The 25,277-nt window shown below is 44.9% G+C and overlaps 1 pseudogene; it reads right to left on the bottom strand.

Moving 5' to 3' along the window:
• Positions 1–1,058: 1,058 nt before the first annotated feature.
• LOC142424322 (ADP/ATP translocase 2 pseudogene) lies at positions 1,059–2,200 on the bottom strand (annotated as a pseudogene).
• Between the last annotated feature and the right edge of the window lie 23,077 nt (positions 2,201–25,277).

Raw genomic sequence — 25,277 nt, 5'->3', positions numbered from 1 at the left:
TGACTAACTCACCTGACCCACTGTTTGATCTCTGCCTTGCCTTGCCTTTCCTTGTATTCCTGATACCATCGCGCCCTCTGCTGGTAGGTGACAAAAAGCCAACCCAAACTCATTGTCAGTGACAGGGTAGAACTGCCCTGTGAGTTTCAGAGACTGTAATACCTTATAAGAGCAGAAAGCCCGTCTTTCTCCTGAGGAAAGACCACTGATTTTGAACCGCTGACCTTCCGGTTAGCAGCCCGGCATGTAAACATTATGCCACCAGGGCTTCCTGGCAGGTTAGAGGTCTGGTAAAATAACTTTTTCTTGCTTGGGCAGTTGGCTTGTAATGGTCTTTGCTTTCCTTGTTTTTCTGTTATTTATACTCTGGAGGAATTGGGGTCATGTATAGAAGTTTTCTGAAATTTGACCTGGCTGGAGCATTTTCTTATGAATTGGTTTGTTTTTAATTTTTTAAAGAAAAGGTCTGAAGTAGTAATTTCATCTCTACACAAAACTGGAGGCCGTCCCGCTCTATATCCCTGACTCCAAGTCTCCAGTTCAGATCAGGGGCTCCCTCTTCATGCTCTTCATGTTCTTGTCCCACAGAACTGGGCACATTCTCCTAGTGTTCCAGGACAACATGGCTTGGCTCTCAGGGGTCTGAGCCACTTTACCCAAAATGCTCCATCCAACATTGTTTTTGTTGTTGTTTTGTTTTAACATTTTATTAGGGGCTCATACAACTCTGCTCACAATCCATCCATATACATACATCAAATGTATAAAGCACATCCGTATATTCTTTGCCCTCATCATTTTTGAAGCATTTGCACTCCACTTAAGCCCTTTGCATCATGTCCTCTTTTTTCCCCTCCCTCCCCACTCTCCCCCCACACCATTGTTTTTATGTTAGGTTTTATTACTAAATTGCCCTCTGCATACTGATTTACTGTTTCCAAAAGGTTATTTATTTATTTATTGTGTGTGTGTGTGTGTGTTTCAGATACTTTTTATTTCTTCAAATTTGTTTATTCATTAGGAGTGACTGAAATGAAAAATAGAATTGAGTCCCATCATCATCATGATCATCGTGGAAATGGCTTTAAGAGAAAACTGGTCAGATGAATATTATTGCTTCCCATTTTCAACCAGTAGGTAGTTGCCATTGATCTAGACAGCCAACCGTCTGCCAAGAATGCTTGAGATATGTTATATAATACAACATGCCCATTCATGGGGGAAACCCACTAGGAAATAACTTATGTGTACTTCTTGATTTCATCGTACAAGACCAACACAAAGGCACCACCCATGCCTCTGAGCACATTGGACCAGGCGCCCTTGAAGAACGCTTTGCTCCCTTCATCCCGAGCGATCTTCCTCCAGCAGTCCAGCGTGCCGGTGTACATGATATCAGTTCCTTTGCGCCCCAACTGCATCATCATTCGGCGACGAACGGTGTCAAATGGGTAGGAAGTCAACCCAGCCACGGCTGTGACGGACTGTGCAATCATCCAGCTGACGAAGATGTGGGTGTTCTTGGGATCCGGAAGCATTCCCTTTGCGGTGTCATAGATGCCGAAGTAGGCAGCCGGGTAGATGATAATTCCCTGCACACACATGTTGAACCCCTGGTACAGGCCCCTAATCCCATCAGACTTGGTGATTTTAACCAAGCAGTCACCGAGGCCTTTGAACTCCCGTTCGGCGCCGGCTTTGCCCACATCAGCTGCTAGACGAGTACGGGCAAAATCAAGAGGGTACACAAAGCACAAAGATGTGGCCCCCGAAGCACCGCCCGATGCCAGGTTCCCTGCAAAGTAGCGCCATAACTGGGTCCTCTTGTCCACACCACCCAGGAAGATCTGCTTGTATTTATCTTTGAAGGCAAAGTTGAGAGCCTGGGTGGGGAAGTATCGGATGACATTGGCCAGGTTACCATGCCAGAAAGACAGGACTCCCTGCTCCTTGGGGATACGAACCACACAATCGATGATGCCCTTGTACTGCTTATCTGCGGTGATTTGCTTGCTGGTGTGCTGCACCTGCAGCAGGAGCTTGACCCGTTCGATGGGCGCTACCGCCGTCTTGGAGATGGCCGCGGCCACTCCACCTGCCAAGAAGTCCTTGGCGAATGACACAGCGGCATCTGTCATGTTGGAAGAGAACGAGGCGACGGGCGACCGCTTAGATGGAACAGGAACCGGCTCTGACTCCGGGGCTCTCCCAAAAGGTTTTTTATGTTGTATTTTCATTCTCACTTGTTCTCAGGAATTTGAATTCTTTATTTCTTTAACTACCCATTCATTTTTAAGCTTGTCTTGTTCAATTTCTATTTATTTGAATTCCCGTCTGAGCCTGGAGCAATTTCAGTCATAGGGATTGTCATTATTCTGTACCAATGATTGCTCCTGGTGTTTGCTAACCCTCTTCTCCATAGGAGCTCTGCTGCAGGTTCTATGAGTCAAGACATCCAACATTCTAAAAGTGGAGCCTGCATGCGGCATTGGCAACCTGGACATGTGATCAAGGACCCGGATGAAGGGAGCTGAGCCACTCTGCCATGATGATGATGATGATAAGAGAGGTGGACGCTTTGCTGGTGGCCACTGCAGCATCGATGCCTGAAGAAGCCTCGTCTGGGTGGACTATGAAACTGGGAGGACACAGAGAGACACACAGAAAGATGGAGAGGCAGAGAGACAGAGCTATAGAAGTAGAGAGAGACACAGTTGGAGAAAGACAATGACAGAGAGATGGAGAAACAGAAAGACAGAGAGATATGTGTGGAAAGAGATACAAAGGGAGGCATAGCTAGAAAGACAGAAGGTGACAAAGAGAGATAGACAAATAAACAGGACAGAGATAGGGAGACAAAGAGATGATAGAGACACCTATAGAGAGAAAGTAAAAGGGAGGGAAAGAAACAGAAAGAGATGCCCCTCCATCTAAATGATGTGGATCTTTGTCCTGCCTCTTGGTGCCTGCTGATGAGTGAGGACTGGTGTGAATTTCTTGTCTGAGCTTTGCTTACCTCATCATGGGCATCTTTAGAATGTGGGTTTTGCACAGTTTCATGAGGAGCAATGTGCTTTTTTCATGAGGAGCAATGTGTTAGGTTGGGTTGACTACCCCCAAACAAATCCTTGTGGTAAGTTGCTGTCATATTTCACCGTACAGTCAAAGAAGCCATAACATTTACATGTACAGGGAAAACTAGGAGGCTTACTTTGGGAGAAGAGACAGGGGCACTGGCTCTAGTGGACAGGGGGAAGCCTTTCATAACTTGCCTCCATCTACACAGTGGATGGAGCATTACGGAGCCCAGAGATGGATCAGGATCAATTAAGTCACACACACACACACACACACACACACACACACACAAGAGCTTCATGTATTGAAGTAATTACATATCAATCAGGTATCCTAGCCCAGTCCAATTCAAGTTCATCAGCTTTACACTAGTCCATAAGTCCCTCTTCAGACTCACAGAGCCACATGCAATGATGCAGAATGCAGGAAGATCACAGGCTGGTGCGTGCAGGGCCATGTGGATCCAAGATCAGTGGAAATATAGCTGGGCTCCAGTAGCTCTCAGGGTCTGTGGCAGAGTTCTAGCAAGCAGAAAGGTGGAGGGGGAGAGAGAGGAGATTCTCAGGGTCCGTCTTATGAGAAGGCCATGTCCCCCAAGGAGGCACCACCAACCTATGAGCTGAGTGAGCGGTTGGATTCCAGCTCTATACTTTCATACATCTTTCAGTTGCCATAGAGCACAAGTGGAATGGGAGCAGACCTTTCAGTCACATAAGACCAGCACATTCTTGGGGATGGAGTGTAATTGTGAGACTTTCCTCACCACAAGTCCAATGGGCAGCATTGGCGTCATTGATCGTTATGATCATCCTTGTGGTAATTTGCTAACATAGTTCACCGTACAGTCAAGGAGTCCATGACACTGATGTGTACAGGGCAAAGTTGGAGGCCCACTTTTGGAGAAGCCTTTCATGATTTGCCTCCACACACACACAGTGGGTGGAGCATCATCGGACCCAGGGGGGTGAATCAGGATGGATGAAGTCAAGAGTGAGACAAAGGGTCTTTGACACTTCCGGGTACCCCATGTCCTGATTTCTCTGACCGACTAAGTGACCCGAGGAACCCTGGCTTGTGGCTGTCCCTTTCTAGGACTAAGGTCCTTTGTCCACTTGGCTACCCTTGGGGCCCACCAGAGGGTCTTACAAGAGCAGACTTGCTATCTTTTCTACATCACCTCAGGAGCCACTAGGGGTAGGGAGGAGATGGGGAAGCCATTGGTGTTGAGCGACACTTACCTCAGGCCTTGTGGGGCTGCCACTGCCTGGGCAATCCTGTCTTCCTGACGTGGTCATCCACAATGGCAATGAATGGAGTGGTGTGGCATAAATGCAGGGCTGCACTCTCCTCCTGAGGCCACTGTCTAACTACTGATGGGAGTCCTGGCAGGCCCAGCACATGCTCAGGCAGCACGTTCTCAGATCACGGGCAGTGAAGACAGTGCTGTCTACCAGGACAAGTGTCCCCCGTGAGAGTGGTGAGTTTGAATGAGCAATCAGTACACTCCTCCTTTCCTTTAGGGGCAAGGCCATGGTTAGGAGCCAGTGAGTCCTCACAAAGTTTAAAATATATATATATATATATATATATATATATATATATATATATATATATATATTTGGGATTTAATACATCTATCATATCATTCCATATTTCAAACATGTCAAGTAGAATTGTACAATTGTTACCACAGTCAGTTTCCAAACAATCTTTTTCTACATGAACTCCTTGACATCATCTACCATTTGCCCTCTTCCCTACCTCACTGTACTCTCCCTCCCCAGAACCCTTTATTCGGCTTGCTGTCCCTATAGGTGAATTGGTCCTAGGTTTCATCTACAAAAAACTGAAAAGCATGTAATACAACTTGAACAGGGTGACTTGCATCGACAACACTTCTGAGATACACTCATACAAACAAGCAAAAACTGAAGAAAACAATACATACAAAAAATACAGAAAATGTTGGGAACCAGATTATGTCCAGCCTGCATCATAGGGTGGATGTGCTGACAAAGTTATAAAGGTTCAGGTCAGATTTATGCCTTTGATCTTCTATACTCCTCTCTCCCAAACCCTTAATTTTAGATGGAGGGAGTTCTCTGGAGGCTTATTTCCCATGTCGTTCCACCAGAGATTCGAGGGCTCCCACTCTCAGGCATAGCCTTCTGCACACCAGATTCTCACACTGGCGGCTGTGATACTGATCCCTCCTTCGACTTTGGATTCTATGGATTCCAGTCCTTCAGTGACTGATGATGGTGTGCCTCTTCCATGTGGACTTAGTGGACATCTCACTGAGAAGGATGCTTGTCTTTAGATGAGCCATTAAGACCCCAGATACAATTTTACCTGATAGCCAAAGACCATCTAAATCAGTGGTCCTCAACCTTCCTAATGCCACGACCCTTTGTTCCACATGTTGTGGTGACCACCAACTATAAAATTATTTCGTGATACTTCATAACTGTAATTTTGCTACTGTTATGCATCAGACGACCATTGTGAAATGTTTGTTCGACCCCAAAGGAGTCGTGGCACACCGGTTGAGAACCACTGTTCTAAACTCTTTGACACATTTTGCTATAGTGTGTTCCTTTCCTGTGGGAGAGTACTGGGAAGGGCCACAATGTAAGAACAAATTGTTCTGAAGTCAGAGCTCGTATTTAGTGTGAGCCCAAAACCCATTCCTGGAACTATGTTTTTTTTTGTTTTTTTAATTTTCTGCAACTTGGGAGTTGATACATATGTCAGATCATTCCATAGTTCAGTCACATCAAACAGAATTGTGCACTTGCTTCCATAATCAGTCTTCAAGCATACTTTTCCTTCCTGGACTCCTTGATATCATCTCCCTCTTGTCTCCCCACTCCTGTATGTCCCCCTTCCCCCTGAAATCTTTGTTCTATTTGCTTTCCCTATAAGCTCAAAACAAATGAAAATAAAATTACTAAAAATTGAGACATCAGTGGGGTAATGTATTTAAATATTTGTTTTAAATAAAAAACATAAATGACAACAAGTCATTTAACATTAGTAAACCAGCACAGTAAGTGGAAAATAGGTTCAACAAAAACAATAAGGTATCAACAATGATACCTTAAGAGTACTATTCCCTGAGCTCGATCAGCAACCAAGCTAAAATGTAAAGAGTTAAAATCCTTCAAAACTGGATTCCTCATCATCATCATCCGTATCTCAATGCAGAGCTTCAGCTGGTATGAGGTCATCATAGACGCTGTCCTCACTGAGATCGCCATCATACCATCACTGCTGTCATTTTCATACAAAGTGCAGTCTTCACTGCCATCCATAGCATTACTAATACTACATTTCTGGAAGGCACGTCGCACCATGTCTTCTGGAATGTCTTCCCATGCATCTTGAACGCACTTTGCTATTAACTCTATGTCAGGCTTCATGAGATTTCCTCCTTTTGTTAGTCAGGCTTGACCAGATGACATCCATTCATGCCACATCCTTCGCACATGATCTTTAAAGGGCTTATTCAAAGATACACGTCATAGGATGGCTCTGAATGGTTAGATATGAGTAAACAAACATTCAAAGCCCTGCAGTGTCAGCAGGGCTTTCAATGAACAGAGGAGAAGCGGCAATCACCCACGAGATAACGGTCGCTCGTCCCATTACCTCGGGTGGGGGGGGAGGACCAGTGAGATGTTACACCTCACTGGGGTACCACTGACCCATGTATAAGCCGAACCCCAGTTTTTCAAACTCGGCTTATACACAAGTATATACGGGTCCTTCCAACTCAAGCCGGCTGCTGGTCCAGAGCTGAGGAAGCAGACAGTAGGAAGATGAGATGTCAAGGCTTAGCATAGGCCAGTAGCTCAGCATAGGGAAGCAGATCACGGTGGAACCTCAAGGTGGAGCCATATGAAGTGGTGTGGCCTCTGGAGCTGCAGCAGGAGGAGAGGAGTTGGCCCACAGGCAGCAGGCACTGCAAGATGGGGCAGCACCATGGTGGAACAGCACAGCACAGTGATGCAATCCACCACAGTCCACGGGTTGGCTTGGCCCACAGGTAGCACAGTTCACCTGTAGAGGCAAGGCAGCTAACTCAGGCAGCACTCTGGTCTGACCACCAGGGAGCCGGAGGAAGGGGCTGCCCTTGAAGATCCATTTATCTTGGGTTGGGCCTCCAAAACAGGTCATCAAGCTGCAACCTGACTGACAGGATAAACATGTTGGTTCTGGTGCCATGTTGGCATAACAAACTTAACATTGATACGCAAATCTAGTGTGCTATTTGAGATGAACAGGAAAGCTGTCATCAACTATTACATTTTGTAATGGAACAAATATGCAGAACAAATTGTTAAGTTCTAGGTTGTGGGTGGACCCTTGTTGGGTGTTAAATATGAACCATGTTAGTTCTCTAACCTTCACTCATCTGCTCTGTTTAGGTTTTGAGTCCTTGTTTGCTTGCAGGTAATGAGTGTGTGCACGTGTGTATGTGTGAGTAAAGATGACCTTAGGGCTGGCAGATGTCCTTGCTGCAGCAATAGAACTTGCTCCACATGGGGTCTACTGTGCGTTCAGCCGGACTAAACCAATCATGGGTATTCCAATAAAGCAAGATAATTGGAGGATAAATTGTGTTGATTTATTAATCATGCAGAATTAAATAAAGGTGACTTTCATTTAACCTGTCTCTGGCCTGTCTCTGGTCTCCCAGCACACCCTCAAGACCCAAGCGAGCCTGGAGGCAAATAATTCAAGGTACTGAAATTGAAGCAGATCTGAATCACAAATCAGGCAATAGTGCATGAAATGACAGAGGATCTTCCTTGCTTGGGTGTTTTGTGCTTTCTGGAAGGTAAGAGACCTGGGAAAGGCAGGGAGACCTATCCCAGGCCAGGTGTCCCCAGCTAGTAGGTATGTAGGACAAGTCAATGAGGAACACTGTCCTTTGCCTCTGCAAGCACGTGGGGTTGAGTTCCAAGACATACTATCCTGAGCCCTCAACCTGACAATGAAACCTGCACTAAGAACTTCTTGGTTGCTGTTTTGCCAACACCCAGGTCTCACTCTCATTCCAGGGTGCATTTAGATATCCAAGGGCCCAAGGTGCGTGGTCAGCATTTAAGCCATTAGGTCAGAGAGGGGCTGGCCCACTGTTGTTGCACGGAGTTGACTACTAGATGAATGGGGATCCCCAGTGTGTTCTCCGAGGGAGCTTTTGGCACCAGACACACAAAGAGCCCCTGAAATGGACATCTTTCCAGTTTGAGAGTGAAGAGGCATCAAATTCTTGCAATTAGTCTTGGGAGCTTAAGCTTAACTCAAAGTTGCTGACTTACAAGTATCTCAAGGAACCATGGTCCAGAATAGTTTGGGGTCACCTGCTTATGCTAACACAGTGGTGTCCAAAATCTTCTGAGCCTCATCCCTTAGTCTGATAAGAAGGCCAATGTTTCTCTGGAGAAATGGAGACAATGGTTCCAATATAAGCGCCTTTAATTTGCCTCCTCCTCTATCTCCTGTGACATGAGGGTCCCCTAGAAACGAGGGTATGGAGGGGGCCTATGATAGAATAACCAGTAACTAATTTGCTTTATTTATCATAGGCTTCACCATATCTTCATGGGGAATACAGGTGAGCTACAGATTTGTAATTAAGTAAAATGAATCCAAAAGGCATCTTGCTTATTAGTCAACCTATCTCTTGCAATTTAATTGAAGGGCGAACAGATAAATGGCTTAGGGAGCCTCGCCTGTCTTGTCTCTTGCTCTGTGATGGTCAGACCAGTGCGTGGCTGCCTTAGCTTGTTCTCTCCCTCAGCTGGCAAGGCTCATTTCCTGCAAGACATTCCTGAGGAGAAGCCACATGGACCTACCCTGGTATAGCCCTGGGTGCCGGAGAAGCCACACGAAGACCCCTACCAGCACTGAGCTGCTTACACACTCACTGATTCCGCTTTCCTCCTGCATTCAGCCTCATTGAGTGTGCTTTGTGAGTTTGAGGAGGACTTTGTAGATCGGTGTCGACCTTATGGGCTTGGGCTGAACTGGGCTGGGATGCTTTCTTTCTGTATACTTGCCCTTTATATAAAACTCTCTCTTATACACATGAGTTTCTGTGGATTTGTTTCTTTAGTCCACCCAGACTAACACAATATTGTTTGTCATATTTAAACACGTATGTAGCACTATATTTTGCCAAGTGCCATGGGCAATATTCAAATGATTTACACGTAAACTGAGGACAGAAGATGTATTTGTTATTCCGGGTTTTGTGTGTCTAACTACAGCAGTCGGCTGCATTTAAGCAAACTCTAAGAGAGGAGACAGCTCCACACACATAATTAGCAAAGTGAGTTTCTTGGTGGCTTAGGGTTGTTGGATGCTAGAGTCAGAACCTGTACTTAAGATCAGAATCAAGGCCCTGGGTTTAATCAATGGTCATGGTTCAAGAATGAGTCAAAGGACAGAACCAGGAGCTAAGTGTCACAAATTCAGAGTCAAAGTGTTAGTTGACAGAGTAAAGAACTACATGCCTAGAAATTTCGGTGCCTAACACGCTATGACTGGAGTAATTCAGGAGTGTATTTGTTAAGGTATAAGGATTTAGAGTTATGGTTTACGGATTAACATGTTGGGGGTTTAGTTCCTGAGTTTGAGACTTAGGGCCTTAAAATGATAATTAATGTTACAGAATATGTTCAAGGTTTTTATAGTGTATCAAGGAATTGGGATAGTCTCCTTAGGTTAGGATTAGGGTGTATGGTGATTAGCAGTCAATGATGATTAGAACTCAAAGTGAATATTGTACATTGAAACATATCCTACAACTTAACATATATCTATTAGCTATAGACTTTGTGGCACATTTAGACTTATATATAACATATATTCTAGAGATTAGTGAATATGATTTATTTATGGTCACTAATTTTTATTTCTTCTTCTAATTGAATACCTCTTCTTTCTTTTCCTTTTCTTCCTCTAACTGCCTTAATTAGAACATCTACTACAAATAGAACTTCAGTGGTGAAAGTGGACATATTGGTGTGTCTTATTTTTGAGGTGGCAATGTTTTTGTGTCTATTTTCACATTATCCACAAAGTGTAACATTTGTTGAATTTTTTTCCCTAAGAATGCATATTAGCATGTCAGTTATTCCTGTTTTATATTATATACTTAGAGTATTTTTCTTATAAAATACTAAATGTTGTTTAGTATGTTTTCTGTATCTATTGAGATGTCAATGTGAATATTTTTTTTCTTCGGCTAATTTTTTTTTTTAGTTTTTTTTAATTTGCATTTTTTTAAAATCTTTTTGTTGGGGCTCATAAGGCTCTTATCACAATCTGTACATACATCAATTGAGCAAAGCACCCTTATACATTTGTTGCACTCGTCACTCTCATAATTCACCTTCCACTTGGGTTCCTGGAATCAGCTCGGTTTCCCTTTTTTCCCCCCATCCCCCTCCCTCCCCGATCCCACCCCTGGTCCCTTGATAGTTTATAAATAATTATTATATCTTATCTTACACTCCCCGGCGTCTCCCCTCACCCACCTCCCCATTGCCCATCTCCCAGAGAGGAGGTTACACATAGATCTCCAAGATCAGTTCTCCCTTTCTACACGCCCTTCCCTCCTGGTGTCGCCACTCCCACCGCTGGTGTTGAGGGGTTCATCTGTCCTAGATTCCCTGTGCCTCCAGATCACCACTGCACCGCTGTACATCCTCTGGTATAACCAGGTCCGCAAGGCAAGGTAGAAAATTGGGGTCATGATGATTGGGAGGGGAGGAAGCGTTCAGGAACTAGAGGAAGGTTTTGAGTTTCATTGTTGCTACACTGAACCCTGAGTGGCCCATCTCCTCCTCACTACCCCTCTGGAAGGGGTGTCCAGCTGTCTACAGGTGGGCATTGGGTCCCCATCATGCACTCCCCCTCTTTCACGGTGATGTGATTCTCACCACCACCCCACCTTTGTTGTTGGAGACCTGGTCTCCTCTGTCCTTCATGGTCACCTATGTTGGTGTGCTGCTTCCGTGTGGGCTCGGTTGCTTCTGGGCTAGATGGCCGCTTGTTTGCTTTCAAGCCTTTAAGTCCCCAGACGCTATATCTCTCAGTAGCCGGGCACCATCCGCCTTCTTCACCACACTTGCTTATGCACACTTTCGTCTTCAGCCATTATGTGAGGAAGGTGATCACACAATGATTGTTTTTGTTCCTTTGTATCTGCTACGTGGTCCATTCAACACCTTGTATTCGCTTAGGCCATGTGCTTCTTCTCTGTGGGCTTTGTTTCTTCTGAGCTAGATGGCCGCTTATTTGCCTTCAAGCCTTTAAGACCCCAGATGCTATATCTTTTTTTGATAGCCGGGCAACATCAGCTTTCTTCACCACATTTGCTTACACACACGGCTGTCTTCAGTGATCATGTCGGGAAGATGGGTATCCTGCAATGGCTGCTTAGCAGGGCAAGGTGCTATTTGTATTGGGGGATTATGCATGAGGAGGCCCAATGTCCATCTGCTACCCTACTACTGAACCTATAAATATATGCATATAAATCTATTGCCCCCATAATCATAAATATATTTACATATGTACATGTCTGTATTTAGGCTTCTCTGTATGCACTTTGCCTCCTACTCCTTTCCTCTATTTCCTTTCGCTTTCCTCCCGACCCATTACCATGTTTAGCCTTCATTCTGGATTCAGTAGTTCCTCTCAGTTACCTTGCTCTTGGTCACTCCCTTCCAGTCCTCCCCTCCCCTCCCTCCTCTGGTTTTGAACCACTCGCTGTTCCCTTGTCCCTGTGTTGGGCGACACCTCCTCCCTTCCCCTACCTCCCACACTCTCATGTCCCTCCAGGACCATTGGTCCTGTTGTTTTCTTCTCTCATTATTTGTCCAGCCTATCTTGTCTAGGTGGACCTGCTGACAGAGTAATATGTGCATACAAATGGATATGACTTTGACTGCGCCCAAATGGCCCATAAGAACATGGCTTTGACAGAAGCAACATCGACATGCTGATAAGCAGAAAAGCCACTAACATACAAAATTTACAAGGTAAAAAACAAAACAAATTAAAAAAAGACTAAACAAAAAGATAGCAAATATTAAAAGAAAAATTGCTAGTAGTTCAAGGTCCTTTCGTTGGCCTTTAGGAGTGTTTTCTAGGTGTAGCTTGTGAGGCGCCACGTCCTGACCCGGAAGACCATCCTTTATACTCCCTCGGGCTCCCTTTGCTCTGCTTCCTCCGCTGCTCCATTGCACGCCCCCAGTGTTTGCCTCAGTGTGGCGGGGTCAGCTCAGTCGCCCATCCCCCTTTGTGTCTCAGGTGCTGTCCCGTGTAGGGCCATGTGTTGGTGCAGGATGTCGTATCTCGTAGTGTGGTCAGCTGAATGGTTCTCTCTGTATGATGGGCCCTTCTAGCTGGTCTATTGACCTTGGGCTTGGTGGACCCAGGTGTACTCCACTACGTCCTTTCTCCTTCTTTTGTTTCAGTTTCCTTCTGGATGTGGTGTGGTGGGTCAGTTCCTTTCCCACTCCAGACGATCTATTTTTGTTTTCTGTTGTATTCCCTTCGAGTGTGGGGGTCGGCCTAATTCTGGTTTGGGCCGGCTTGTCGTCCAGCCTCTTTGTGTAGACCTCTGTACTTTGCGTTGCCCTCCTTGTTTGGTGTGTCGTGTTGGGGTCCGTATGCATGTTCCAGATCTGTGGGGACACAACCGATACTCTCCCCCGGGTGGGTTAGTACCCTGCCCCCCCCATACCATCCATTCGCCCCCCCCCCATACCATCCATTCGGATTCTCCCCCTTCCGGTTCTCCCTCTCCCTACCCCACTACTCCTTCTTTATGCTGGGCTCTCATGTACCTCCCTAGGTGTGGCCTGTCCTCCCTCCAACTATCTATGCTTCCTCCCGTTTATTGTGGGATGGATGTTTATTCTTCTATTTCTGTCATGCTGATTGTACTTACCTCAGGGGACTCATGTTGTACCTGTCCCTTTGGGTCTGGCTTACCTCGCTTAACATAATTCCTTCCAGCTCTTCCCATGAAATAACGTGTTTCATGTGCTCATCGGTGCTTTTCAGTGCTGCATAATACTCCATTGTGTGTATGTGCCAAAGTTTGCTAATCCACTCGTCTATCGATGTAAACTTAGGCTGTTTCCAAGTCTTTGCTATTGTGAATTGTGCCGCAATAAACATTGGAGCACATATGACTGGTCGTGTTTTATTTGCTGCTTCAACCGGGTATATGCCCAGTGGAGGGATGGCTGGGTCGTAGGGTAGATCAATTTCCATTTTCTTTAGGTATCGCCAGATTGCTTTCCACAGTGGCTGTACAAATCTGCACGACCACCAGCAGTGGAGGAGGGTTCCTACTTCACCACAGCCCCTCCAACACTTGTTGCTCTCTGATTTACTGATCTGGGCTAGCCTCAGGGGTGTTAGGTGGTATCTCATGGTTGTTTTGATTTGCATTTCTCTTATGGCAAGGGACTTTGAGCACTTTCTCATATGTTTATTGGCCATATTGATCTCCTCTCTAGTGAAAGTTCTTCTCATTTCTTTTGCCCACTTCCTTAGGGGGTTAACTGTTTTCCTCTTTTTGCAGGTCACGATGGTGTTGTAGATTTTAGTAATGAGCCCTTTGTCTGATGTGTCATTACTAAAAATCTTCTCCCAGTCTGTGGGTTGCCTTGTCACCCTTTTGGCAAAGTCTTTCGAGGTGCACAGGTGTTTCGGCTAATTTTTTTATGCCTATTCAATCCTGAGACAAGTTTCAAGTAATAGTGGTAATTAATTATTTTAATATGTGGTATGATTCAGTTCACCAGTATTTTATGCAGACTTTTGCCTCTGGATTATAATCAATATTGGTCTGCGGTTTCCTTGAAGTATTGCTACCTCGCATTGGTGTCAGATCACTCCTGGCCTCATAGCAAGTGTTGGTAAGTGGTTCCTCACGAGCCTTGTTATATCTCTGCCCATTAACTGAACTTGAGTCACATTTAGTGCAAAAGGACTTATTCACACTGCTTGAATACTCTGTTTTCTAGCTCCAGAATCTTCAGTTAAATCTCTTAAAATTAAGCTGGGAGTTCCACACAGAATATAATTTGATTCCATCTGCCTTAGACCTTTGGAACAGCCTGAAATGCACCCAGCTACAGGCTGTTTCTTGTTCTGGTTGGATCCTGTAATCATCCAGCAGACTCCTCAGTCTAGAAGACTAAAGGATTTGCACTTCCCCTGTCAGACAAACTGTTTCCCACACCCGTGAGGCCCTGTGCTGCCCTCACACTCGAAACCGACTTATAGGAAATACTCTGTCATATTCCAGGCTGTCGATGTTTGGAGAATTTTTTTCAGCTCCCCTTCCAGAAAATGGTATAAACCATGAGAGCTTGGAATTCCTCAGTGATCTTGATGCCACCTTGTGGGTTCCAATTTTCAAAACAAAAGAAATCAATTTTTTTTATTTAATAAGAGAGCTTAAGTTCCAGCAGATGTCATGTGAGGGGAATGGCATTTGATAGCCTTAAAATAATTTTTGAAAACATAATTAACACACTAGCCTTTTGTTTATGTGTGGGTATTCATGTTAGGCATGGTTGACTAGAGAAACAAATCGAGTGACACTCATATATGTGTAAGAAAGAGCTTTATATAAAGTAGTAATTGTGCATCAATAAAACCTCTCAGCCCAGGCCAACTCAAGTCCATAAGTCCGATATTAGTCCATACATCCCTATTCAGACTCATTCAGCCACATGAAATAATGCAGAATGCAGGAAGATTACAGACCTGTGGGTGCAAAGTCTTCTGGATCCAGTGGCAGTGGATGCATCGGGCAGGTCTCAGCATTGCTCTTGAACAGGAAGATGTTAGCCTAACCCTAACCCTAACCCCAAACCCTAAACCCTAACCCTAAACCCTTAAACCCTAAACCCTAAACCCTAACCCCAACCCCAACCCCAACCCTAACCCTAACCAATATAAACCCTAAACCACAACCCAAAACCTAAAAATCCCAACCCATAACAAACCAACACTAACCTACAACACACCCTTACACCTAAAGACAAGCACAAGCACAACCAAAGCACAACAAAAACAGCAACCAAATCCACAAACCCCAACCAAAAACCTAACAACTGCAACCCATAACAGTAACCCAAAACACAACCCTAAACCTAAAGACAAACACAAGCAAAACCACAAACCTAACAACCCAACACGTAACCCCAAACAGTAACCCAAAACACAACCCTAAACCTAAAGACAAACAGAAGCACAATCAAAATGAAAACCACAAACCTAACAACCACAACCCCTAGCCTACAATAGTAACCCACAACACAACCCTAAATCTAAAGACAAGCACAATCAAAATCACAACCAAAACCACATACCACAACCACAAACCTAACAAAACCCTAAAACACAACAGTAACCCAAAACAACCCTAAACCTAAGGACAAACAAAAGCACCAGCCCAACCAAAACCACAAACCCCAACCCCAAACCTAACAACCCTAACAACAGTTACCCACAACACAAACCTAAACCTAAAGACAAACACAAGCACAACCAAAACCACAACGCCATGGTAGAGGCAGGCATGAGGGATAAAGGACCAGGAAATGAGCGACAGCATGGCTAGGCCTTGGGCACCTGAGGGGACAACCTGGAGCGCTCCAGGGGAAAAGGCACAAGAACAATCCAGGCACAACCCCGTGCATACCTGGGCAGGTGCACGGTGTGGCAGGCGGAACAGACCATCCCCGCCATGGGGAAGACCCATGGCCATGGAAAGGAGCACGGATGGCTGCTTGGTATCACAGAAGCACACACTCCTGCGAGCCACTCCGTGAGCCAAGAGGAGTGCTCCTGAGAGCCCAAACCTAATTCCCCACCCCTGCCCTCCCTACGCACGGACAAGTGGATGGCGGGAAGAGTCGAGGGGCCCATGGACAGAGCCAGAGGAGTAGTCCCATTTGTCCTGAACGTTCGTCCTTCTGGCTTAGGTCCGGCTTGGGAGAGCATGACGGCCCATTGATGGGGTGTGTTCAAGTAAAGTCACTCAAGGAGAGCAAAACAGAAAAAAACAATCCATGTCAGGTTTCTGCCTCACCTGACCCACCCAGGGCCAAGGAAGAATGGCTGCCAAAAGGACAAGTAGAGTGCCTGACACCAGAGACACAGTCCGAGGAGCGTGGAAGGTGCTCCGCTAAGCATGGCACGGCTGCCCGGATGGCTACAGCAGGGAGAGAACACAGGGAGCACAGAAGACCCAAACCGCCAACCTCTGTGGGTCCCGCCACCCTCCAGGCGCTGGAGGCTGGAGGAGGCACCACAGGGTTGGGACACAGCTGGACTCACAAGAGCCGGTGCACGGTCCTTAAAGCGAGAGACACACAGGATCAAAAGGGAGCACGCCACGGGCCATGGGTAACCAAAAAATGACCCAGGGAACCAATGCACATCCAGAACATAAAACCAACCTCTTCAGCGAACGTCACTGAAGGTGAGCATGTCAGTACCCATTCGATGGAACAAAAGAGCAATTTCAGCGAAAGAAATACCAGGCCAGCAGATGGTGCGACGGCTTCTCCCCATGGGGCACCCCATGGAACCGCGTTTCAGCCAAAGACAAGCCAGGCGACCCCATAGCACTCACTCACAGAGGTCCTGGGACACTCTGGCAAACCTCCCAGAAATCAAGGAAGGGGGGAGCGGCGTGCCCTTCCCCATGACACAGGCTCTGCACACTGGAGGTCCCGCATATCGGTGGGGCTGGTGACCTACGTGAAAGCATTTTTCTCAGGCTCCAACTGAGGAGCGAAGCACTCAAGGAGTCGCCAAGGAGCAAACTGCCACTCGCAGGGTGACCGCAAGCCACCAAGGCGGGTTCCAGGACCCAGAGTGGGGACTTGAGAAACACTCTCAAGGACCACCTGCAATAGAACTGAGCAGGCATCAATGAGACAGAGCCGTGTCCAGGCCCGGGCAGTAAACACCGAATTTCTGGGAGTATGAGAGCCACCACGGTTCTTGGAAAAATTCAAGCACAGCTTCAGGCAGTCCGGACACCGCCCAGGCCCGGAGAGGCAGAGGTGACACCAAGACCAGAGGAGTGCACGCAGACCGATGCTCCCAACCCGCCACCTTCTATTTGTTCATGACGCCTCCTTGGGGACTGCTCTGGTCCGTGAGGCCGCATCAGGTGAGCACCCTGTGATGGTCCACCAAGCCTGATGGACACCGACTTTAGGGACGGCAGTGAAGCCCACCAACCCGTAAGGCTGCAGGTACAACCTCGGGCCACCACGGCGCTCAGTCACCAACTGGAGGACTGAGGCAACGCTACCGGCGTCCTGGAACTCGCCAGCAACACAGGGCCCTCTTGTCCCATCGCGTTGGCAACAGAGCTCAGGAGAGAAAGTGAAAGTGAACTCTGGGTGGCTGTGGCAGGACAGACGAATGTGCATCGCTGGCCAGCAATGGTGTGTCCTTGACAGGACAGTCACCTAACTTCGACCAGTTCAAACACCGCCATCATCTACCACAGCCACCTGACCCAGAACACTCACCAGATGATGCCGCCGCTGCCACCACCGCCGCTTGTCCCGGACACGAATCGCCACCACAGTGGCCGCCGCCACCCTCCGGTGTCCCGCTTCCGGACACTCTATCCGACAGCCAAGTGCCATCCACTGCACTTCCGGTGGATATGATGATGAAACGCTCCCTGCACAAACAGGAAGAAGACAGACCAGGTTGGTGCCCAGTTATCACCACCTATCACCACCTCCTGACCGGACCTATGTATGGGCAGGAAGCAGAGGAGGGGGAGGACCAACCAACCAACCAACCAACCGCCCCTGTAGGTTTCTGAGTGGGCGCAACGACAAGGGTGTTGATGGGTGGTTTCCAACGGGCTGACCTTGTGATTGGTAGTGCAACCGGAAGGCTTGTGCAGTGCATGGAGCACCCATCTCACCTGAGGGGCGTCCTGTCCTAGTGCGCTCCACGGGAACCTCCTGGCATTGCTGGCCAGGAAGTGGGGGTTGGGTTGAGGGTATTGAGGGTCCCTGTGGGAAAGCTCTAAAATGACAATTGTCTTCCTATTCTGAGTACGATGATGGCGGTATTGATAGTATGACATGTAGCTAAAGTGCAAGTTTAAACGGTTTATACCAAAAAATTTATGTAAGAATAAACAAACGGACATCTGAGAAACAACCAAGTCCACATGGAAGAAGTGCACCAGCCTGTGAGAGCACAAGGCGTTGAAGGGATCAGGTATCAGGCATCAAAGACCAAAACAAATCAGAGAGCTGTGAATGAGGGGGAGTGCAGAGTGGGGACCCAGGACACATCTGTGGGCAATTGGACATCCCCTTGCAGAAGGGCCGTGATGAAGAGAGGAGCCAGTCAGGGTGCAGTGTAGCAATGATGAAACATACAGCTTTCCTATAGGTCTTGAATGCTTACTCACCACCACTGTCATGAACCCAATTCTACCTTACAAATCCAGCTGGACCGGAGGTTGTACACTGGTACAGATAGGAACTGGAAACACAGGAAATCAAGGACACATGAACCCCTCAGGACTAGTGGTGAGAGTGGCGATACCACAAGGGTAGCGAAGGTGAGGGAGAAAGGGGGAACAGATTAGAAGGATCTACATATATCCTCCTCCCTGGGGGATGGACAGCGGAGAAGTGGGTGAAGAGACATGTCAGACGGTGTAAGATATGACAAAATAATAATTTATAAATTAACAAGGGTCCATGGGGGAGAGGGGAGGGAGGAAAAATGAGGCGCAAATGCCAAGGATTCAAGTAGAGAACAAATATTTTGAAAATGATGAGAGAAACAAATGTACAAAAGTGCATGACACACTGGATGTGTGTGTGGATTGTGATAAGAGTTGGACAAGCGCACAATAAAATTATTTAACTTAAAAAATGCAAAACTTAGAAACTAAAAGAGTTGTTGAAAAAAAAGACCTGGGTGATAGAAACAAAGTTGGAGATTGTGGGAAACACAAGGATTTCTCCCAAGCTGTCTCGCCCAAATATATGCCAAACTTAGCTGCTTGTGAAGGACTATACACTTGAAGGTCATCAGGAGTAGATCAGGGGTCATTCTCCCTAAGGGTTATCAGCCATCTTGAGCAAGAAGACACCACTGTTTATCCCACAAGTAGGGTCCACTCCCTTCTGATAAGGATAGTAGTTGTCTGTTTCCTTGTAGGAAACCCCAGAGAGGTCAAACCCATCCAAGGATGACCAAGGTTAGGCTACCATCCAAAATCTAGGATTCGCCCATCTTGTCACATGTATACCCCCAATCCCTACTCTTCCTTCTGCGTGCATTTCCCTAGACTTACCCCCTCTCACTACTGTATTACCTATAGCTGAAGCTTTTAATGTTGATGACATTCTATTTCTTATCCTTTTATAATTTATGCTTTGAGGATGTACGAAATTTTTGCCTGGTTACAGGGTTACAGGGACCTTTCTCTAAATATCAAAAACTTTCAGATTTTACAATTGAGGTATATGATGAACTGAGATGGTTTTTATGTATGTGGGGCGGGGGGAGCCTGAAATTCTGCCCGCACCAAACGTCCAGTTGTTAGAACACCATATTCTCTGCCAAGACTATCCTTTCCTTCACTGACCTTTTGGGCAGCTGTTTAAATTCTAGTGGCAAAGCAAGAATGTTTTTTTGTGCCGACCTGGTACCTGTAGGAAGATATGGGTGGATTTTGCCTTTCAACCCGGTCACTGTCTAATGGACCTCCTTTGGTGGTGAGACGGAGATACAGGGCTCTTTGGAGGCCTGCCACTCTCTCCCTCCGTGTTGGTCAGCCCAGTTCTCTGCTTAATCCAGCTGCCCTGCCTCATCATGTATTCTGTGCTGCCTGTGGGCCGAGTAGTACTCCGTACCACCTTGTCAAGCCAGAGTGTGCCACATCGCTGCGCCATGTAGTTCCACACTATGGCCCCACTTTGCCGTGTCTGCTGCCTACAGGCTAATTCCGCCTTTTTGCCATCATTTCAGATGCCACACCTCCAACCAGCCACATCGAATCACTACCCAGTGAGGCTTCATTGTGAATTGGCTTCACCACACTGCACTAGGCCTCCAGTACACCTCACCAACCCATCTTCCTGCAGCCTTAGCCTGGGGCTAGTGGTTGGGTGAGTTGGAAAGACCTTCAGTATATTAACTGACCCACTAACTTGAGTCAGACTGAGCTCTCTGTACTGTTGTATGCACTAATTTGCTGTCATGTTCCTTTTCACTATATAAGCTTATTCATATATATATATGTATAAAATCTTAAGTGTCCTATTTTTTTTCAATGGTAACTGTATATCTTTAGGAATATACTAGTGCATGAATAATGTAGTTTTATGGTAAGTATAAAATAAGGTTGCATAAATCCTCCAACTTTTTTATTTAAAAAAAACTGTTTTAGGCTAAGATAGATTCTTTGTATCCTCATAAAGAGTCTAAGTCCACTTGTCAATTTCTATACAAAAGCCAGAGTAATTTTTATTGGAGTTACAATGAAGCTAAATATACTTACCATCTTCACAATTACTTGTATAATATGTATTCTTTCAGGAGTTTAATAGTTCTCAGTGCATCGATGGTACACTTTTCAATAATCGAACTTCATTTCTGATTTTATTATATAATTGAAATGCTAGTTTAAAGAAGTAACATTTTAATATATTGACTTTGTATGCTGTGATCTTACTAATAAATTCCTTTATTAGTTACAATATATTTTTTGTAGCTTTAACCTTTGGAAGATAAAAAACTTTTATCATTTAAGAGACCCATTCCCTGATAATCTTTAAAAATTTTTTGTAAGAATTGAAAAGTATAACAAAGTAGATTCCAGCTCTTTCAATATGCAGACTAACCAATACTAAGAAGATGACCTATTTTCACTGGGGAAATCTGCTGCAAAGTATCTCTTTATAGTGTGAAAAAGTAAAGATGTCACCTTCTGTGTGCCTGACCCAAGTCACACTATTTTCATTCGCATCGCATGCATATGAAAGCTGGACAAAGACTGGAAAGTTGGTTCTATGAATTATGGTGTTGGTGAAGAATACTGAATATACCACGGACTGCCAAAAACAAAAACAAAATTCAGCTTCTACTTTTTCCAACATACATTTGGGAGGATAGCATGACTCTGTCTCATTTACTTTGGATATGTCACCAAGACACAGCAGTCCCTCGTGAAAGACATCATGATGCTTGGTAAAGTAGAGGGCTGAGAAAAAGAAGCCTCAACAAGGTGGACTGACACAATAGTTCCAACAAGAGGAGGAAAAAAAACAACAGAGGATGCTGAGTTGGTTATTGCTTTCTTCTTTTGTACACAGGGTCACTTTGAGTAGGAACAAACTGAATGGTATCTAACAACAACCATCTTTTACCAAGTTTCTTTACCATTTTGGGCAAAATTCATTCTAGTTTTATACAATGCATTTATTTTTACATATTGAGTTTAATCTAGGTGACAATCATCAGGGTTTTCTACATCTAGTTTTTCATAATCAGATTGAAAACAAGTCTTTCTTCCAAGGTTACCAATGGGTGGATTTGAACTCCAACATTTTAATTAACAGCCAACTATTTTTTTCATGCCATTAGTTGGAATCAGAGACTGTTTAAAATATATTTAAGACATGCTAAATATAAGAGACAGCTGGCCACTAGATTGTGGAAGCAAGCTCAACTGGCTCAATGGCTTCCAATTCACAGCATTCCATTTTATGATCATTCTGTCTTCCTCAATCATCATTGAATCAGACGTGTAAAATTACCAAATTGCTGCTAAGTAATGAAAAGGTCAATGTCTTGTTCTGAAGACTGACACTAATGCCTAGTTTTAAGTCAACCATTAAATTTTTTTGTTTCACTTCAAAAACTCACTACCATCAATTCAATGATGACTCATAATGACATTATAGGACAGGGTTGAACTGCCCCTGTTCCTTTCTGAGACTGTAATTGTTTACAGGAGTAGAAAGTCAACTTTCCAACTTCAGACCTTGTGGAGTCACAGCCCTAAATGTAACTACTGCACCACCAGGGCTCCCTTTCGGCTTCAATTAGAAAGCACCATTGTGTTGCCCTTGTGAACTTTTTCTTTAAATCTTTCTCCTACCAAAGACCTGAATTTTTAAAGTAACTGACAATGTGCTTTAAATGAGTCCATCTGAACCATAGGTTTTATGACACTGTGCCCTGTAACAATAACAGGCAGCTCACTCTCCCACCCGGTCAGGAATGGGTGCCCTGTAACAATAACAGGCAGCTCACCCACCTGCCCGGTCAGGAATGGGTGCCCTGTAACAGTAACGGGCAGGTCACCCACCGGTCAGAAATAGAAACATTTTTAAATTGCAGCCTGAAACAGGTGTAGCCCAGCCCAGAATGTTTACACTCCAAGAAGCAGGCTAGCCTACCTACAGTATCGTTTGGCAGACCACTGATCTTAAATGTAGAACTTACTTTATTACACTTAAAAACTATTTTGTTTCACTTTTCTGAGAATGCTTTGCCAGTTTCACACAAGAACTTGCCTTCCCCCTCCCCTTACTTGGCAAGACGCCCCACAAGGAAGTATAATAACTTCCCTTTGAAGCTGTTCGGGGCTCTGGCCTTACAGACTGAGCCTGCCTCAGTTGCTGGTGAAGGCCCAGATTAGAATCTGTCTGAATAAAGCTTTACTGTTTCCATCTCTGTTTCATTGAGTGGTCTGGGTGAGGGTCTCACTCACTAACATTTGGAGGACCCAGCGAGATCCCCCAGACCCCATGGACGGGGGTCCCTGCCTGCAACTCACTCCTGGAGGGTCTGGACCCAGCAGCCCAGTTACTGCCTGCACGGCGCTGTTAAGTCATGGACATGGGAAGTGAAAGTTCTGATGCCCAGAAGTTGTATTTGGTTATTTCGATCTGAAATGTTGTAAAAATGAATGTGACAGGTGTAAATTTTGAGTTCAGGGGGCAAAAATACCCTTTGAACTTCTCTGAGGCCATTCTGGTTAGTCAAACTGGGTGACTAAAGGCCTGGTCCTAGCTTGGTGCCACCAGAGGCCTAAGACCATAATGCATGTGAATGGGATAGTTTAGATCAGAAAGGATTCAATTGGAATGTTTTCAGAATGTGTTTAGTATCTGACTGTATTAGGATTACATCGATCTTTTCTATCTATTTTTATTGCTATAACGCATCGTAAAAATGATTCTTGGGAAATATGAATAGAGCATCTGGCCACTGACACCTGTGGACCTAGTTCACAGGGACTATTGTTGCAAACAAGAGCAGATTGCCTGGTCTCAAGTTTAAAGAGCTGGGGGAACCTGAGCCTATGACATGACTTAGCACAAGGGGGCTAAGGTGGGTGAGTATTTGTGACAGGGACTCTTGGTCAAAAGTCAAGACAGTCCATGGGCACCCGAGTGAGGCCAAGTGAGGTGGCCCACAATGAGTTGACCAAATGAAGAAAAGATTTTTGAGCTTGTGAATTGGTGCATCTTCCTGCTGACTTTATGGATTGCCTGTCCTGGTTTGACTTTAACGATGGATGCAGACACGCAGGTGCCAACTAGAATGAGATTCTTCACATCAACGAAAATGCCTGTATCCTCAGAGTACTGGGTTGATAGAAGGGGCAATAGAGACATTGGACACCCGGAATGTGGAAGACAAAGGCATGAAGAAGGTGGCTGGGTGGGGGGAAATGTTGATAGGATTATAGAATGATGATGTAGGTTTTCCCATAATTTCAATGTTAGGCATAGAATATTTTTGTTTTGTTTACTTATAGAATTTAAATGGTCTACTTATAGTATTTACATTGTTTTACTTATAGTATTTAAATGAGGCTGGCACATTTTGAGTAGTATGCATTTTTGTTTGATACTGTTAGATACAACTATGATTTTGTGATTGTTTTGTTTGAAAATTATCTATGGTTAAAGAGTTGTGGAAAGGTGTTAAGTTCATCAGGGGTGGTCTGTGCTAGTTACATAAGTTCCTGTCAACTTGAAGATTTCTAAATAAAGGACAGGAGGGGAGTCTAGCTTGTCAATCAGGTCACAGCATGGTGGTACCTCCTTGTGGGCATGGCCTTCTCATCAGGAAGGCCCTGGGAACCTCTTCCTATCTCTCTGCCTTCATTCCTGCTGCCTGACCCCGATGGCTGCAAGAACTCCGGTGATGTGTACACAGCCATCAGATCCAACGACTTTGCACCCACTGCCCTGTGATATTCCTGCATTCGGCATTGTTTCATGTGCCTTTGTGAGTCTAAAGAGGAACTTATGGACTAGTGTGGGACTTAGGAACTTGAGTTTGCCTTGGCTGGGATGTTTTCTTCATATAGAATGCTTCTCGATAGAAAGCTCCTTCATATACATACATGAGTGTTGCTGGGTTTGTTTCTCTAGTCAACCTGGCCTAACACACTCACTTTCATCTTTTTTTGTAGAGCTACTTAACTTTTCAGATTTATTCTGCTTAGCCTTATATATTATTCCCAAAATATATAAATTTAATGTATTTCAGGCTCAAAAAGATATACTTCTTTCAAGGAAACATTTGTAAAACAATATCCCTACCTTGCTTTATCTGTTTAGTGAAAAAAAGTTTAAGCTGTGCACTCTCCATGTGCCTACCCAAAATCATTCTTTACAAGGCTCTCTGTGAATTTTACGATGATTTGACCCAGGAAGGGATTATTTGAAAATGACATATGCTACTCTAGGCAAGGGGAATTATATGCAATTTATGATAAAGTAATTATACTATCATACAAATGAGATGTGTAATATGACCCATCAATAAAATATATTTATATATATGCAACAAAAATTTTATGAGGGTTCTCGCTCTGATTTTTGGATTTCTCCAACTTAGAATTCTCTGAGAATTATTTCCAGGTGACATACATTTCATTTTCCTTCAAGTCATTTGATTGCATTATAACTTAAGTTATATTCTTAGAGAAGATCTTACTTACGACTGTTCATAGAAAGTAACTTATGGAATTATTTTCAGTTAAAATTCCCATATGACATACCTTAATGAATAATATCTGAAGGTCTTTTCCTTATATATATTTCAAATTGCTGCTCACTTTGATT

This window comes from Tenrec ecaudatus, chromosome 13 (assembly GCF_050624435.1).
Source record: "Tenrec ecaudatus isolate mTenEca1 chromosome 13, mTenEca1.hap1, whole genome shotgun sequence".
Classification (NCBI taxonomy): domain Eukaryota; kingdom Metazoa; phylum Chordata; class Mammalia; order Afrosoricida; family Tenrecidae; genus Tenrec; species Tenrec ecaudatus.
The sequence above is the reverse complement of the archived record's forward strand: the minus strand, read 5'-3'. Positions and strand labels throughout refer to the sequence as shown.